Source organism: Hemitrygon akajei, unplaced genomic scaffold, assembly GCF_048418815.1.
Source record: "Hemitrygon akajei unplaced genomic scaffold, sHemAka1.3 Scf000048, whole genome shotgun sequence".
Classification (NCBI taxonomy): Eukaryota; Metazoa; Chordata; class Chondrichthyes; order Myliobatiformes; family Dasyatidae; genus Hemitrygon; species Hemitrygon akajei.
In genome coordinates this window covers 7,567,918-7,582,492 of record NW_027331934.1, presented here as the reverse complement: position 1 = coordinate 7,582,492, position 14,575 = coordinate 7,567,918, and the positions used below count along the sequence as shown (strand labels likewise).

General features: G+C 42.2%; 1 protein-coding gene across 1 annotated transcript in view; it reads right to left on the bottom strand.

The window, feature by feature from the left end:
- Nucleotides 1-1,360: 1,360 nt before the first annotated feature.
- Nucleotides 1,361-14,575, bottom strand: part of LOC140720913 (uncharacterized) — a 171,617-nt gene continuing 158,402 nt past the window's right edge. Inside the window, exons 2-3 of the transcript XR_012097271.1 lie at nucleotides 10,219-10,386; nucleotides 1,361-1,787 (exon numbers count right to left, since the gene is read on the bottom strand). The gene's annotated coding sequence lies outside the window, so the exon portion shown is untranslated. The remainder of the gene's footprint in view (nucleotides 1,788-10,218; nucleotides 10,387-14,575) is intronic.

Here is a 14,575-nt window from a genome sequence, read left to right as displayed (position 1 = left end):
ATTTCTCTGATCCAGAATATTAAACTCCAGTCCCATTAAAGATGAATGTGCAGCAGAAGAAACTCCTCCCATGCCCAGTGACCAGGGTGCAGAACTGGGTGTGGTGATCAGCAGCAATAATTTACAAGTCACTCTTCAAATTGCATTCAGCAATGGTGATGAACAAATATCCAGCATGCAGCTTATTTAAAGGTTCTCCCCAGTGTGAATCCAGTAGTGTGTCACAAGGTTAGATGACTGAGTGAATCCTTCCCCACATTCACAGCAGGTGAACGGCCTCTCCCCAGTGTGAACTCAATGATGCACATAAAGTTGAGATGACTGAGAGAATCTCCTCCCAGTGTCTAAGTAGGTGATCAGCCTCTCCCCAGTGTGAACTCGCTGATGTACCTTCAGATGGGATGACCGAGTGAATCCATTCCCACATTCTGAACAGGTGAACGGCTTCTCCCCAGTGTGAACTCGCTGATGTACCAGTAGGTCAGATGACCGAGTAAATCCCTTCCCACATTCTGAGCAGGTGAATGGCCTCTCCCCAGTGTGAACTCGCTGATGTACCAGTAGGTCAGATGACCGAGTGAATCCCTTCCCACATTCTGAGCAGGTGAATGGCCTCTCCCCAGTGTGAACTAACTGATGTACCTTCAGTTTAGATGACTGAGTGAATCCCTTCCCACAGTCTGAGCAGGTGAACGGCCTCTCCCCAGTATGAACTCGCTGATGTACCTTCAGTTGAGATGACCAAGTGAATCCCTTCCCACAGTCTGAGCAGGTAAATGGCCTCTCCCCAGTGTGAACTCTCTGATGTTCCTTCAATTTAAACGACTGTGTGAATCCCTTCCCACATTCTGAGCAGGTGAATGGCCTCTCCCCAGTGTTAACTCGCTGATGTAACTTCAGTTTACATGACCGAGTGAATCCCTTCCCACAGTCTGAGCAGATGAACTGCTTCTCCCCAGTGTGAAATCGCTGATGTACCTTCAGATGGGATGACCGAGTGAATCCCTTCCCACAGTCTGAGCAGGTGAATGGCCTCTCCCCAGTGTGAACTCGCTGATGTACTTTCAGATTAGATGAGTAAGTGAATCCCTTCCCACAGTCCGAGCAGGTGAATGGCCTCTCCCCAGTGTGAACTAACTGATGTTCCTTCAGAGTGGATGACCGAGTGTATCCCTTCCCACAGTTTGAGCAGGTGAATGGCCTCTCCCCAGTGTGAACTAACTGATGTACCTTCAGATGGGATGACCGAGTGAATCCCTTCCCACATTCTGAGCAGGTGAATGGCCTCTCTCCAGTGTGAACTCGCTGATGTACCAGTAGGGTGGATGACTGAGTGAATCCCTTCCCACATTCTGAGCAGGTGAACGGCCGCTCCCCAGTGTGAACTCGCTGGTGAGCCATTAGATCAGATGACTGAGTGAATACTTTCCCACAAATTCAGCAGATGAGCAACCTTTGCCCAGTGTGATCTGACTGCTGTGTCCACAGGTGGGATGACCGACTGAACCCCTTCTCACACACAGAACAGGTGAGTGGCCTTGCCCAGTGTGAACTTGCTGATATACCTTCAGATGAGATGACCGAGTGAATGCACTCCCACTGTCTGAGCAGGTGAAATGATCGGCGTGCCAGTTGGTCAGATGACCAAGTGAATCCCTGTCCACAGTCTGAGCAGGAAGGATGATCGAGTGAATCCCTTGCTCCACTTCTTAAATATCTAGACCGAGACAGCAAAACTGGTATGCTGTGTCTGAATTTCCATAGACAAATTCCTTGTCATTTTTAACCTGTAAAGAAGGACAACATTTCAGATGAGCTCACTTGAGTTGCCAAAGTGTGATCTGATATCACACTGTTACAGTGTAGTTCAACCTAAGTTGGAGAGAGAAATCACCTTCTAACTGGGCAAAGTGTTAGTATCTGGAATGACCATCAAACTCTCTGATGGTCGAGAAGTATGGGGCATTTCTGCCATCTCCAGTCTGTTACTTGGCTCAGTTTGACTCTCTCCATTGGTATTATTCCCCGTTCCCCCTGAGCTGCATGGGTGCCTGGCCCCACAGTAACTGAAACACTCTCACGCAAGTAGCTTTTGTTGACATACAGCTGGGATTTTCTTTTATGTACTATTAATTTAAAGTGCCATAGACTTAATGCCATGTAAATATCTCCTGACCTAGTCTAGTTCCACATTGGAGATAAATGGTTTGTAATTCTGAGAATTAGTTAAAATCCGAGCAGAAGGATATAAATAAAGTAATTTAAACCATTGAATAAAATCAGGCCCAAAATTAAATTTTCTGATGTTTTCAACCCAATCAAAGGCCTTCTCAGCATCTAAGGATGTCACACATTCCAATGTCTCTTTGGAAGGAGAATAAATGACATTTAATAAATGACGAATAGTGAAATGAGAATATTTATCTTTAATAAATCCAGTCTGGTCATTTGAGGTTGTCCTTTGAGTCCTTTGCTCTTTGATCTGGCCTTAGAACACTTAGCTATTGCCTTTAGAGAATCTCAGTGTATCACTGGGATATTAAGGAGAGGTATTATTCACAAAGTTTTGTTCTATGCCGATGACCTACTACTTTATATTTCTAATGTCGAAACTTCTGTGCTTTCTTTACTTTCTTGTTTCAGCCAATTTTCAGGATATAATCTAAATTTACATAAGACTGAACTTCTTCCTTTGAATAATTTGGTACCCATTCATACTAACCTTCCTTTTAAAACTGTAAGAAATCAATTAACCTATTTTGGTGTAATAATTACTAAGATTTATAAGCTATTATTTAAAGGAAGTTTTTTCACTCTATTGGGTTACGTTAAAAGGACACTTTCAAAATGGTTGCCTCTTTCATTATCGTTGATTGGCCGAATCAATTCTATTAAAATGAATCTTACCTAAATTTAAATACCTTTTTTAGGCCTTACCCGTCTTTATTCCGCAATCCTTTTTTGATTTTCTTGACTCTACCCTATCTTCCTATATATGGAAACATAAACTTTCTCGACTAAATAAATTTCATTTTCAAAAAGCAAGAAAGAATGGAGGTTTAGCATGACCAAATTTTATGTTTTATTACTGGGCAGGCAATATATGGAACCTCACATTTTGGTCATACTATATTAACCATGAGGACTGTCCTGTTTGGGTTTCTATAGAAGCTAATTCTGTTCATAAATTCTCTATTATTTCTCTTCTTGGATCTTCACTTCCTTTATTTTTAAGTAAACTAACTGACAGTTTCGTAGTTAAACATACTTTGAGGATTTGGATACAATTTAGAAAATATTTTGTTTTAATGAGACATTCTCTATCAAGTCCTATTTGTTCTAGCTATTTTTTAAACCTTTTTTGATCGATGTAGTTTTTAAAGAATGGGATAGACTGGGTATTAAATGCTTCCAGGATTTGTTAGTTGGAGGAAGTCTTTTCGCTTGAGCAATTGTCAGCTAAATATAGCTTACCAAAAACCTTTTTTTTATATCTGCAATTTAGGGAATTTCTGCAGTCTCAATTGCATACATTTCCAAAAAGTCCAGGTAAGAATTTATTAGATGTAATTTTTAATCTGAAAACTTTTCAGAATGGTTCAATATCCAATATTTATGGCATGCTGTTGAGAATGACAAATGTTCCTTTAGACAAAATTAAAAATCTCTGGGAACAAGATTTGCAGACTTCAATCTCTGAGGAACCTGGAATGAAATTTATAAATTGGTTAATACTTCATCGTTATATGCCTGCCATCCCTTCCTACAATTTAAAGTAGTCCGTAGGGCCCATATGACTAAGGATAAGCTCTCTCATTTTTATTTGGATATGTCTCCCTATTGTGACAGGTGCAACTATGGAGTAGCTTCATTGATTCTTATGTTTCGGATATGGCCGAGGCTTGAAAAATACTGAAAGGAAGTATTTCAAAGCTTTTCTGCACTTTTTAAAGTTAATTTTAAGCCTAATCCTTTGACTGCCTTATTTGGTATTGTTGGAGGGCAAGATATGATTTTGGAAATACCTGATCAGTGGCTACGTGATGTTACGTCATGCTTAAATTTCGAAAAGATTCGGTGTTCAATTTCTGAATCAAAGACTTTAAAACATAATGGGGACCATTTTTGAATTATTTTCAAAGCATTTGATTTGTTGTTACGTACAGATGTTGGCTCATATTATCATCTATTTCTTTATAATGATAAGGACGTTTTTCATTTTTTTCTTTTTTTTACCAAGCAGCTTTTTGTTGGTAGCGGATTAGATTTTTTTTGTATAATGATAAAATTAGAAGATTTCAATATTATGATTTAAGTCAATTTACATGAATATATTCATTAGGCTTTACAATTCAACCGCCAGGACTTAAGAACTTTTTAAAAGCTATTATTAATGCTTTTTGAGTAAGTGATTTAGATGCATATCATATTTTTTTTACTGAGTTAAGTATTGTATGTAATTAGTTTTGCTACAACAAGTGTATGGGACATTGGAAAAAAGGTTGAATTTCCCCATGGGGATGAATAAAGTATCTATCTATCTATCTATGATTATAAGTGTGTTTCTAATATACAGTATTTGGTACCATTTTATCATTTTTTATAGTTTATTAAATATATATATATATATATATACACACACAATCAATAAAAATATTGAAAAAAATCTCCGGATCTGGCTGGTGGCACAGTGGCAACAGTGCCGGACTTCAGAATGAACCTGAATTTGAATCCAGCCGGCTCCCCTGCACACTTTCCATCCATGCCGGGTTACGGGCTGCTGATTTCTTTGGAACCACTGCTGTAACTTGCCTCGTACGCGGTTGCCCACGACGCCAGAGAGGCATGGAGGGAAATCGTCCGCTAACCGAAGAAACTCAGGTTGCAGCGTACGTTTCCTTAAATATCTCCCAAAACCATTGCCTCATTCAATTTACTATCTCATCTTGAATGCTAAGTGACTGAACCTTCTTGACCAACCTCCCATTTGTGACTTTGTCAAGTGCCCATGTAGAAAACATCAGCTGCCTTGCCTTCATCCACTTTCCTGATAGCTTTCTCCAGAGACTCTATAAGATTGGTTAGACATGACCTACCATGCACAAAACCATGCTGTCTATCCTTAATCAGTCCACATCGATCCAAATACTTACCGTAGATGTCGGATTATAAGCCACTACTTTTTTCCCACGCTTTGAACAGCTTTGACACTGCGGCCTTTACTACAGTGCGGCTAATGCATGGTTTTATTTCATGCCGCCAAAAACATTTTGCCTCGTAACAGTAGACCAATAAAATTGATGAGTAGTTCACAGAGGTCCAATGAAATTGTACGATAAATCAAGCGCACTTTCACAATTAAATTATTGTAAATCAGTCATTTGTACTCACCCTCATCAACATGGAAAACACTCGAAGAAAAGCATTGTGCTGCCTTTATGGCAGTTATTTAGTTTATAATATTTTCGCTTAGTTATTCATTTGTTAGTATTTTCTAGTTAAAGTTAAAAGTGTTAAGTATATTTGTTTTCTGTACATCCCGGGATACTATGACATCACATCCGGTTTCGCCGCGTCTTGTGGGAAATACCGGTTTGCGATAAATGGGAAGGTGGGTGCGAGCACATTAGCCTAGCGCATTAGACCCGAGCGCATTAGACCCGAACGAAAACGCTGCTTTTAAGTTAAAGGCGATCAATAACTTTTCCTGGTAGGCTGCAGTATATATTTTTTTACCAGTCGTTAGGAGATATTGGAATGTTCTTCGTGCACTGTTCAGTAAAAAAGTATACGCAACGTAATTTGTGTGTTACCGATACGTATGTATATTTAAAAGTAGCCGTGTTAGAGGCACGGTTCGAAAAAAAGCATTTGCAATATGTATTTGTTTATGTTACCATACGGATTTAATTAAAAGTTAAAAAATCCTCACGTGTAATATCTTTCTGTGTAAATATCTCATATTACAACGTGGGACACCTGCGGCCTAAAATCCGGTGCGGCTTGTACAAGTACAAAATTGATTTTCTTTCTAAAATTAGAGCCAGCGGCTTTTAATCAGGTGCGCTCTGTAGTGCGAAATCTACGGTATATATCCGGTTCCTGCTCATATGTTCTAATAACTTTCCCACTACTGATGTCAAGCTCACTAACATAAAGTTTTCTCATTTATCCTTAGAGCCTTTCTTGAACAGCGGATCAACCTTGGCTGTCCTCCAATCCTCCAGTACCTCACCTGTCACTAAGGATGATTTAAATATCTCTGCTTGGACCCCCACAATTTCTGCACTTGTCTTCCACAGGGTCCTGGGGAACAACTTGTCAGGCCCTGGGGATTTATCCATGCTAATTTGCCTTAAGACAGCAAACACCTCCACCTCTGTAATCTGCACAAGGTCCATGAAGTTGATGCTGCTTTGGCTCACTTCTATCGACTCTGTGTCCATCTCCTGAGCAAATACAGATGCAAAACTACTATTTAAAACCTCCCCCATCTATTTTGTCTCCTGTATAGGTCACCATTCTGTTCGTCCAGAGTGGGCATGTTTCTGTTCTGACCTTCTCCACGTTTCTGTGACAGAGAAGCTGGCCAAACTTATTTGGAAGGGAAAAGGTAGGAGTGACAACAGAGCAGCAATGGCTGGAGTTTCTGGGAGCAACTCAGGAGCTGAGTAATCAATACATCCCAAAGACATGGAAACATTGGAAAGGCAGGAGGACTCAACCGTGGCTGAAATGAGAACCCAAAACCAACATAAAAGCCAAAGCGAGGGCAAATAAGCTTTTAGAAACCAAGAGAAGACAACTAAAGAAAGTCAGATGAGCTCAGGGTGTGGGAGTATTATATTGTAGTCATTAATGTGTCTTGGTAGCACCCAACAGCCTGAGGAATTTAGAGGAACAAAATATCCGGGGCCTCGATATCAGTTGAAAACAAAGGTTCCCTGCACCAGTTAACTTTCAACTTTTATTTTGGCAGGCACATACAAACTCTACACCCTCAAAAATTCACTTCTGAAGAATCCCCACTTACCAAGTACTCCTTTGCCAGAAAACAGCCTGTTCCAATCCACACTTGTCAAATCCTTGCAAATACCATAAAGTTGATCTTTCTCCAATTTAGAATCTCAAGAGAGGTCCAGATCTCTGTTTTTCCATATTTTCTTGGAATCTCATGGCATTATGATCACTATACACAAGGTGTTCCCATACACTAATTTCTGTCACCAGCCCTGGATCGTTTCCCAACAGCTTATTGCACACTTCTACGCCGGATGTTTTACGTACTGATTAAGGAGCATTTGACAAACTCTACCCCATCTAGTCCTTTTACAGCATGGGAGTCCCAGTCAATATATGGAAAGTTAAAATCACTTACTATATCAACTATTGCTTCTTGGTGTAGTCTGTGAACTCTCTACAAATTTGTTCCTCTAGATCCCTCAGACTGTTGGGTGCAACCAATTCCCAGTAATGCCTACGATATCACAATTCCATGCCCTGGGCTCATCTGGCTTTCCTACGATGCTTCTTGCATCATGACTTCCACAGCTCAACACATTCATCGCACCATGCTCAAGCATTTGATTGCTGACTCTATCTGAGGTCTGAACAACATCTGTCTGGTGTGAAGAAAACAACCTCTCCCTCAATGTCAGAAAAACCTCTGATGCTGAATTTTGTAGTGATGACTCAGGAAAGGTTTTCTTCTGATGACACTTCCACGAAGGTCATATTTGTGCAGGTGTCGCTGCACAGTAGAACAGTGCACCACCACTCCAGAGTCTGCGAAATCTTCCTGAATGTTTTTTTACAGTCAAATGGGGGTTTCGATTTGCCTTTCTAACAATCCTATGAGTAGTTCTCTCAGAAAGTTTTCTTGGTCTTCTAGACATCAACTTGACCGCCACTGTTCCTGTTAACTGCTATTTCTTAATTACATTGTGAACTGAGGATACGGCTACCTGAAAACGCTTTGCTATCTTCTTATAGCCTTCTCCTGCTATGTGAGCATCATTTATTTTAACTTTTAGAGTGCTAGGCAGCTTCTCAGAGGAGCCAATGGCCGCTGATTGTTGGGACAAGGTTTGAAGAGACAGGGTATTTAAATAAAGCTTTGCGATTTGCATAACCTGGCCTGTCCTAATGATGACTGTGAACAAGCCATAGCCCTAACATGCTAATTCAGGTCAGAGACCTCGGTAAAAGTTATCTGAGAGCTCAAATCTCTTGGGGTGCCCAAACTTATCCATGGTGTTCCTTTCCTTTTTTTCACTCTAAAATTGTACAAAACCAAAATAATACACTAATCTTGCTTAAAATGTTGAAAAGAATGTTTCGTGTTTATGACTTTTGGAGATCAGTTCACCTTCTACTCACTAAATTATTCACAGTAACGAAATGTCTGACCAGTGGTGCCCAGCCATTTGCGTACCACTGTATCGGATGAGGTGGTGAGCACGGAGTGTGATGGGGGGGCGGTGGTGAGGAGGAGGACTGACAGGGAGCGAAGAGGGTGATAAAGAGGGGAAGACAATGTGGGATACAGGAGCCAGCAGGGAGACTGTTTGAGAGAGGGGGGAGGGTGGGATGTAGGGAGAGAGATAGAGAGGGTGAGAGCTGGAAATGGAGGTTACAGAGTGGTTGAGGTGACTGAGTGAGAGAGACAATTTTGATTGAAGTGAGAGGGTGCATGAGAGAGGGGGAGATGGAGAGGGGAAGGCAGAAGGTGAAACAGAGTGGGAGAATGGTCAAGTAGCAGTGTCACTGAGGTGGATAGAGAAGAGGGAAGGGGAGGAAGCAAGAATGATTGAGAGGGGCGATGATAAGGAAGGGGTGAGGGAGAGGCGAGATGGCGAGGTGGAGACTGAATAAAAAGGGAGGTCTGGAGTAGAGGGCAGGAGGATGAAGAGGGACTGTGAGGAGGGAGTGGTGAGGGAAACGGGGTACGTAGACAGGGATGAGGGAGAAATGTGAGGAGATAGTGTGTCTGATTAGAATTGTTAGACTAACTATTTATTCAGTCCCCAGTTGCAGGGTCGTTAATCACATATGTTCACAATCACCGAACAAATCCACCATGCGATTACGGTTCCATGCCTTGAGATTTACTGTGTATGATTCTGGTCAACATATCCGACACTGGGGAGCTCTAACACGTACGGTTCTGGTCTACATGTCCGACAGTGGGGAGTTTCACAGCATACGGGGACCTGCTGCAAATCGCAGTGTAATGCCAACCCCAGCTGATGCTGGTGTTTCTCCTGTTCAGGTAGTGGTGAGGAAAGAGTTAATCTCGGGTTTGTGTAAATCGAGGGCCGGTTGCAGTGGGAATGGGCTGGGATCGATCCAGACAGCTGGAGGCACCGGGTTCTCCAGTCTTTTAGATTTGCGCCTGAGTCGGGATTGCGGGATCAGTTTGTTGTGTTTCCCCTCCAGCTTGGGAGGGTGGATGTAGGTGAAGGGGGCCTGTCTATGAGTGGGTGTGGGGTGAATGGTCAGAAGGGTGTGGGGCCACTGGAGGGTGGTTGGGGTACTGTGGGTGATCAGAAGTAACATGACCTGGGTGGATGGGCAAGGGGTAAATTACGTTGTCAACGAGGGTGGATCTGGTCCAATGAATCAGACAGCTCAGCTCACGTGTCCTTTCAGGAGGCCACAATTCTCTCATCATCTTAATCACTGACTAATCTTCCTGTTAACATTGAGTTTGTTACAGAGCCCCAGGGTCTGGGAATGGCTGGGTGGTAGGAGGCAGAGTGTTATGGTGACTGCCTGTTTCTTGGACTCAGGTCCCGTGCTTAGTGACATTCCCTGGGGTTACGCCCATTGCTACTTGTCATCTATGTCAATAATTTAGTTGAGAAAGTACAGGGTATGGGGAGAGAGTTTGCAGCAAGTTCAAACAATTAATCTTTTTGAAAGACAGTCAGCATAAACACTCCCCTCTCTTTCCCTCTCCCCACTCAGAACTGACCAAAAGCTACATCAGAGGATGCAAGATCTTGAACTGAGTAACCACTGTGAGGGAATGGAAGTGGTTTCAAAGGGCTGGACTGCTGGAAGCACATTACCAGACCTGGAGTGATTGCACCTGGGTCTGACAGAGGCATAACTGGTTCTTCTGGACACATTCAGTCTCACTCCAACTATTTCCTACCTTCCTTTGTACAGGTATGTAATGTCTAAAGGACCAGTGTTTGAGTAAATGAGACTCACCAAACTTTCTCCTGACTGAATCACTGGAATCTCCGAGTCAGATGGGTTCTCTCCGGTTGATGCTCTCAATCCTCGGGCTGGTTCACTTGTTGCTGTTCCCTCGTCTTCAGTCGTGGTTTGCCTCCAGTTGCGGTTTTTCTTCAAATAAATCTCTCACCACAGGTCTAACTTTAACCAGAGAGACAATGAAGCACATTAATAATGAAAAGGAGAACCAAACATTTCTGCGTAATGTTACTAAGAACAAAACTCACTGAAATTTAAACACTGAAGGCAGATTTAATTATCTCAGTGAACAATCTTTTATTGTCCCTCACATGTCACAGACGATATGGGATAAGAAGGAGCCATCATTCTGTCATGGTAAAACATAAGACACAGGAACAGAATTAGGTGATTCAATCCATCTGGTCTGCCCACCATTCAACCAGGGCTGATTTTCATTCCAACACCATATTCCTGTCTTCCTCCTGTAACCCTGAAGCTACTCAGCAATCATGAATATATTAATCTCTGTCATAAATATACCCAAATGGCAGCCTCAACCAACTTCTGCGGCAACAAATTCCACAGATCAGACATCTTTTAGCCAAAAAATTTTTCTCATCTCAGTTTTAAAGGGAAGCATCTTTATTCTGAAACTGTGCTGTAAGATCACAGACTCTGCGTCTAATGGAAACATCCTCACCATGTCCACTGTATCCAGGCTTTTCAGCATTCAGTAGGTTTAATTACCGTAGATGTCGGATTATAAGCCGCTACTTTTTTCCCATGCTTTGAACAGCATTGAACATAGCGGCTTATAAGGTGCGGCTAATATAAGGTTTTTTCCCATGCCGCCAAAGCATTTTGCCTCGTAACAGTAGACCAATAAAATTGATGAGTAGTTCACAGAGGTCCAATGAAATTGTACGATAAATCAAGCGCACTTCACAAATTATTGTAAATCAGCCATTTGTACTCACCCTCATCAACATGGAAAACACTCGAAGAAAAGCGTATGATGCAGCTTTTAAGTTAAAGGCAATCAATCTGGCGGTTGAACAAGGAAATCGAGCTGCTGCGCGTAATCTTGGCATACATGAATCGATGGTGAGACGGTGGAGATTTAATTTGGGACTGCCGCTTCAGGTCAGGAATGGCTCACGTGATATTAGACAGCAGTACAAGGGAGGGAGGGAGCGAAACTGAGGATTCCGCTGCACCGAAACTGCTAGCGATTCAGTAAACAAAAAAACAGTAAAACTCGTGTGTGAATGGTATCGGGCCAATAAGGACACAAGTGTCCGATGTTACCAAATACCGGTAGGTATAACAAAGTTTAGCCTTACCAAATATGTGTAGCGAGGGTTTGGTTTGGGGGAAAAAGGAGTATAAATAAGAGCAGAATGTAAGGGGAAGGCAAAACGCGTTCTGCAATAAAGCCACGCTGCACTGTAATCCGGTGTTGGTTGTCTCTCTTCCAAAACGAACACAGGGCAGAATTTGAAGCCCAACACGTGTAATATCTTTCTGTGTAAATATCTCATATTACAAGCGGCCGAAAATCCGGTCCGCCGAAAATCCGGTGCGCCGAAAATCCGGTCCGCCGGAAATCCAGTGCGCCGAAAATCCGTTCCGCCAGAAATTCGGTGCGGCCTAAAATCCGGTGCGGCCTGTACATTTATAAAATAGATTTTATTTCTAAAATTAGAGCCAGCGGCTTTTAATCAGGTGCGCTTTGTAGTCCGGAATCTACGGTAACCATACATCTCCCACCACCCCCACCGTCCCTCTGAACTCCATTGAGCACAGGTCCAGAACCATCAGAGACTTGCAGAGACTCCAACGGAGGCCTACAAACTATCACAGCCATTTTCATTTCCAGGTTAAAACAGGTCCATTTCATGAAATATAAACCAAGAAATAAAAAGAAACTGGAATTACCAGAAACACTCAGCAGGTAAGGAACAGCTTACAATACAATTCAATTAATAACATTTCATCAGAATGACTTCAAATATTTTCAGTTTTTAGTGTAGATCTCCAGCACAGCTACCTGATTTCCACTGTGTGACAGTGAGGGGGGGGGGGGGGGTGGATTTCCAAACACAGTTTGAACACCAAACTCAGGGTCTATTTCTACTGTTTAAACACGGAACAGCCCATTTACTCACAGCCGAGACAAAACACATTTCCAAACCTCCCAAATGGTTGCTCTCCTCCCGTTAACATTTATCACTTCCAAAATACAATATTTTCTATTCGTATAGATGTGATAATAATTTATGTAAAGATTCAAGCTTCTTTACATTTTTATATATTTAAAGACTAAACAGGATCTGTAAAGGTCTAACCATGTAACAACCGACATGTGAGGATATTGTGAGTATCGACACTCACAGGTACACTTCCTGTCCAACCATTTCTCCGAGAGAAACGGTACAAGGCAGAGTTGCCAACCTACAGCTTTTGAGACTAATATTCACCAATATTCATGGCTTTAGCAATAGTTCATCAGACATTCTTTTTTCATACTCGATTACTTGGTTCCAATTTAGGGGCTAAAAGTGTAAAAAAATGAATTGCTTTATTTCTGTTATTTTTATACCTCTGAGTAACACTGCTAAGCGCTGCGGGCCCTGCCGTCTGCTCCGACTCAGTCGTATTAGTAAGGCTACATCTGTGGTGGTCCGTGGATTACTCGCTAAGCCTAAAGTACATTTTTCTCACGTCTTAATAAGCTGGTCAGGAAGGTTGGCTCTGTCGTGGGCAAAGTACTGGAGGGTTTAACATCGGTAGCTGAGCGAAGGGCGCTGAGTAGGCTACGGTCAATTATGGATAACTCTGAACATCCTCTACATAGCACCATCCAGAGACAGAGAAGCAGTTTCAGCGACAGGTTACTATCGATGCAATGCTCCTCAGACAGGATGAAGAGGTCAATACTCCCCAATGCCATTAGGCTTTACAATTCTACCACCAGGACTTAAGAACTTTTTAAAAAAGCTATTATTAATGCTTTTTGAGATAGTGATTTAGATGCATATCATATTTTTTATTGAGTTAAGTATTGTATGTAATTAGTTTTGCTACAACAAGTGTATGGGACATTGGAAAAAAAGTTGAATTTCCCCATGGGGATGAATAAAGTATCTATCTATCTATCTATCTATCTAAAAACCCTTTGACTTCTAAGCAAACAAAGTTATTTTACTTGCTTGATAATTATATTCTATGATAATCAGTTAAGTGCAACTGTGTAAGACTTTGTCATATTATTAAATTAAGTATTATATGTTTAATTGTACCAGATATACACTGAAATGTAGTGAGAGGCTATAACCTTGTTAATGTCTTAGCTATCACTATATTTCTGTGGAGCTCTGGAATTCATATATTTCTTTCATCTTGGTTTACTGCTTGACGTTACAAGAAGCCCTATATATGTCACACCCAATTTGTGTACCTGCTCATTACACGAATGGGGCAAGGAAGTTGTTCAGTACATGAAAGGCGCAGGTACACAAATTGGGTGTCACAAACTAAGGGTGATTGATACGTTCGTGGCCTAAGGTGGAAGGATTCAATTTTACAAAACCTAGCAATTTTCAATTATCTGAAACAGAAATACCACAAAAGTTATTAATTTCAAACTTTCTGCATAATCACTCAAAGAGTTGAACTACACGTGCAGGTACCGAGAGCTGTATAACTTCAAGCCTTCTAACTTAGGCCACGACCTTATCAATCATCGCCACCCGCCCGCCGCCACAACCCCCCCCCCCCCCCCCCATACAGCTCAGGCAAAAAAAAATTGCCACTGCACCCCTGCTCCAGCTGTCCGGCAGAGCTCGGGCCCGGCCCTTTCCCAATGCAACCGGCCCCCAAGTTACACAACACCGGGATCATTCCCTACTCACCCCTGCTCGAATCGGAGAATCGCCAACAGCGGCAGTCGGCACCACGCATGCGTTCAGCAGCGTTTCTCTACAGCGCCACCGGTGGCCGGAGGTCTGCACATCGTTGCCGATGGCTGGAGATCCATACAGCGCCACAAGTGGCCGGAGGCGGGAGGGACAACGGAGAGGTAAATCACAAACACGACAAAGTCTGCAGATCCTGGAAATCCAAAGCAACACAAACAAAATGCTGGCCGAACACAGCAGGCCGGGTAGCAACGGGAATGGAAATAGGAATGAAAATGTTTGGACACCGGGAAGTCCCGCTCGGAACGGGTAGTTCAAAGGTTAGTTTATTATTAAAGCAGGTATCCATAAATAACGATGTTTTTTTTTCTCTCCAGAGAACCACGAAACAAAGAAAGAGCATGAAAGTCGTTCACAGAGAAAAATCAAACTTCTACCCCACCCCCCGG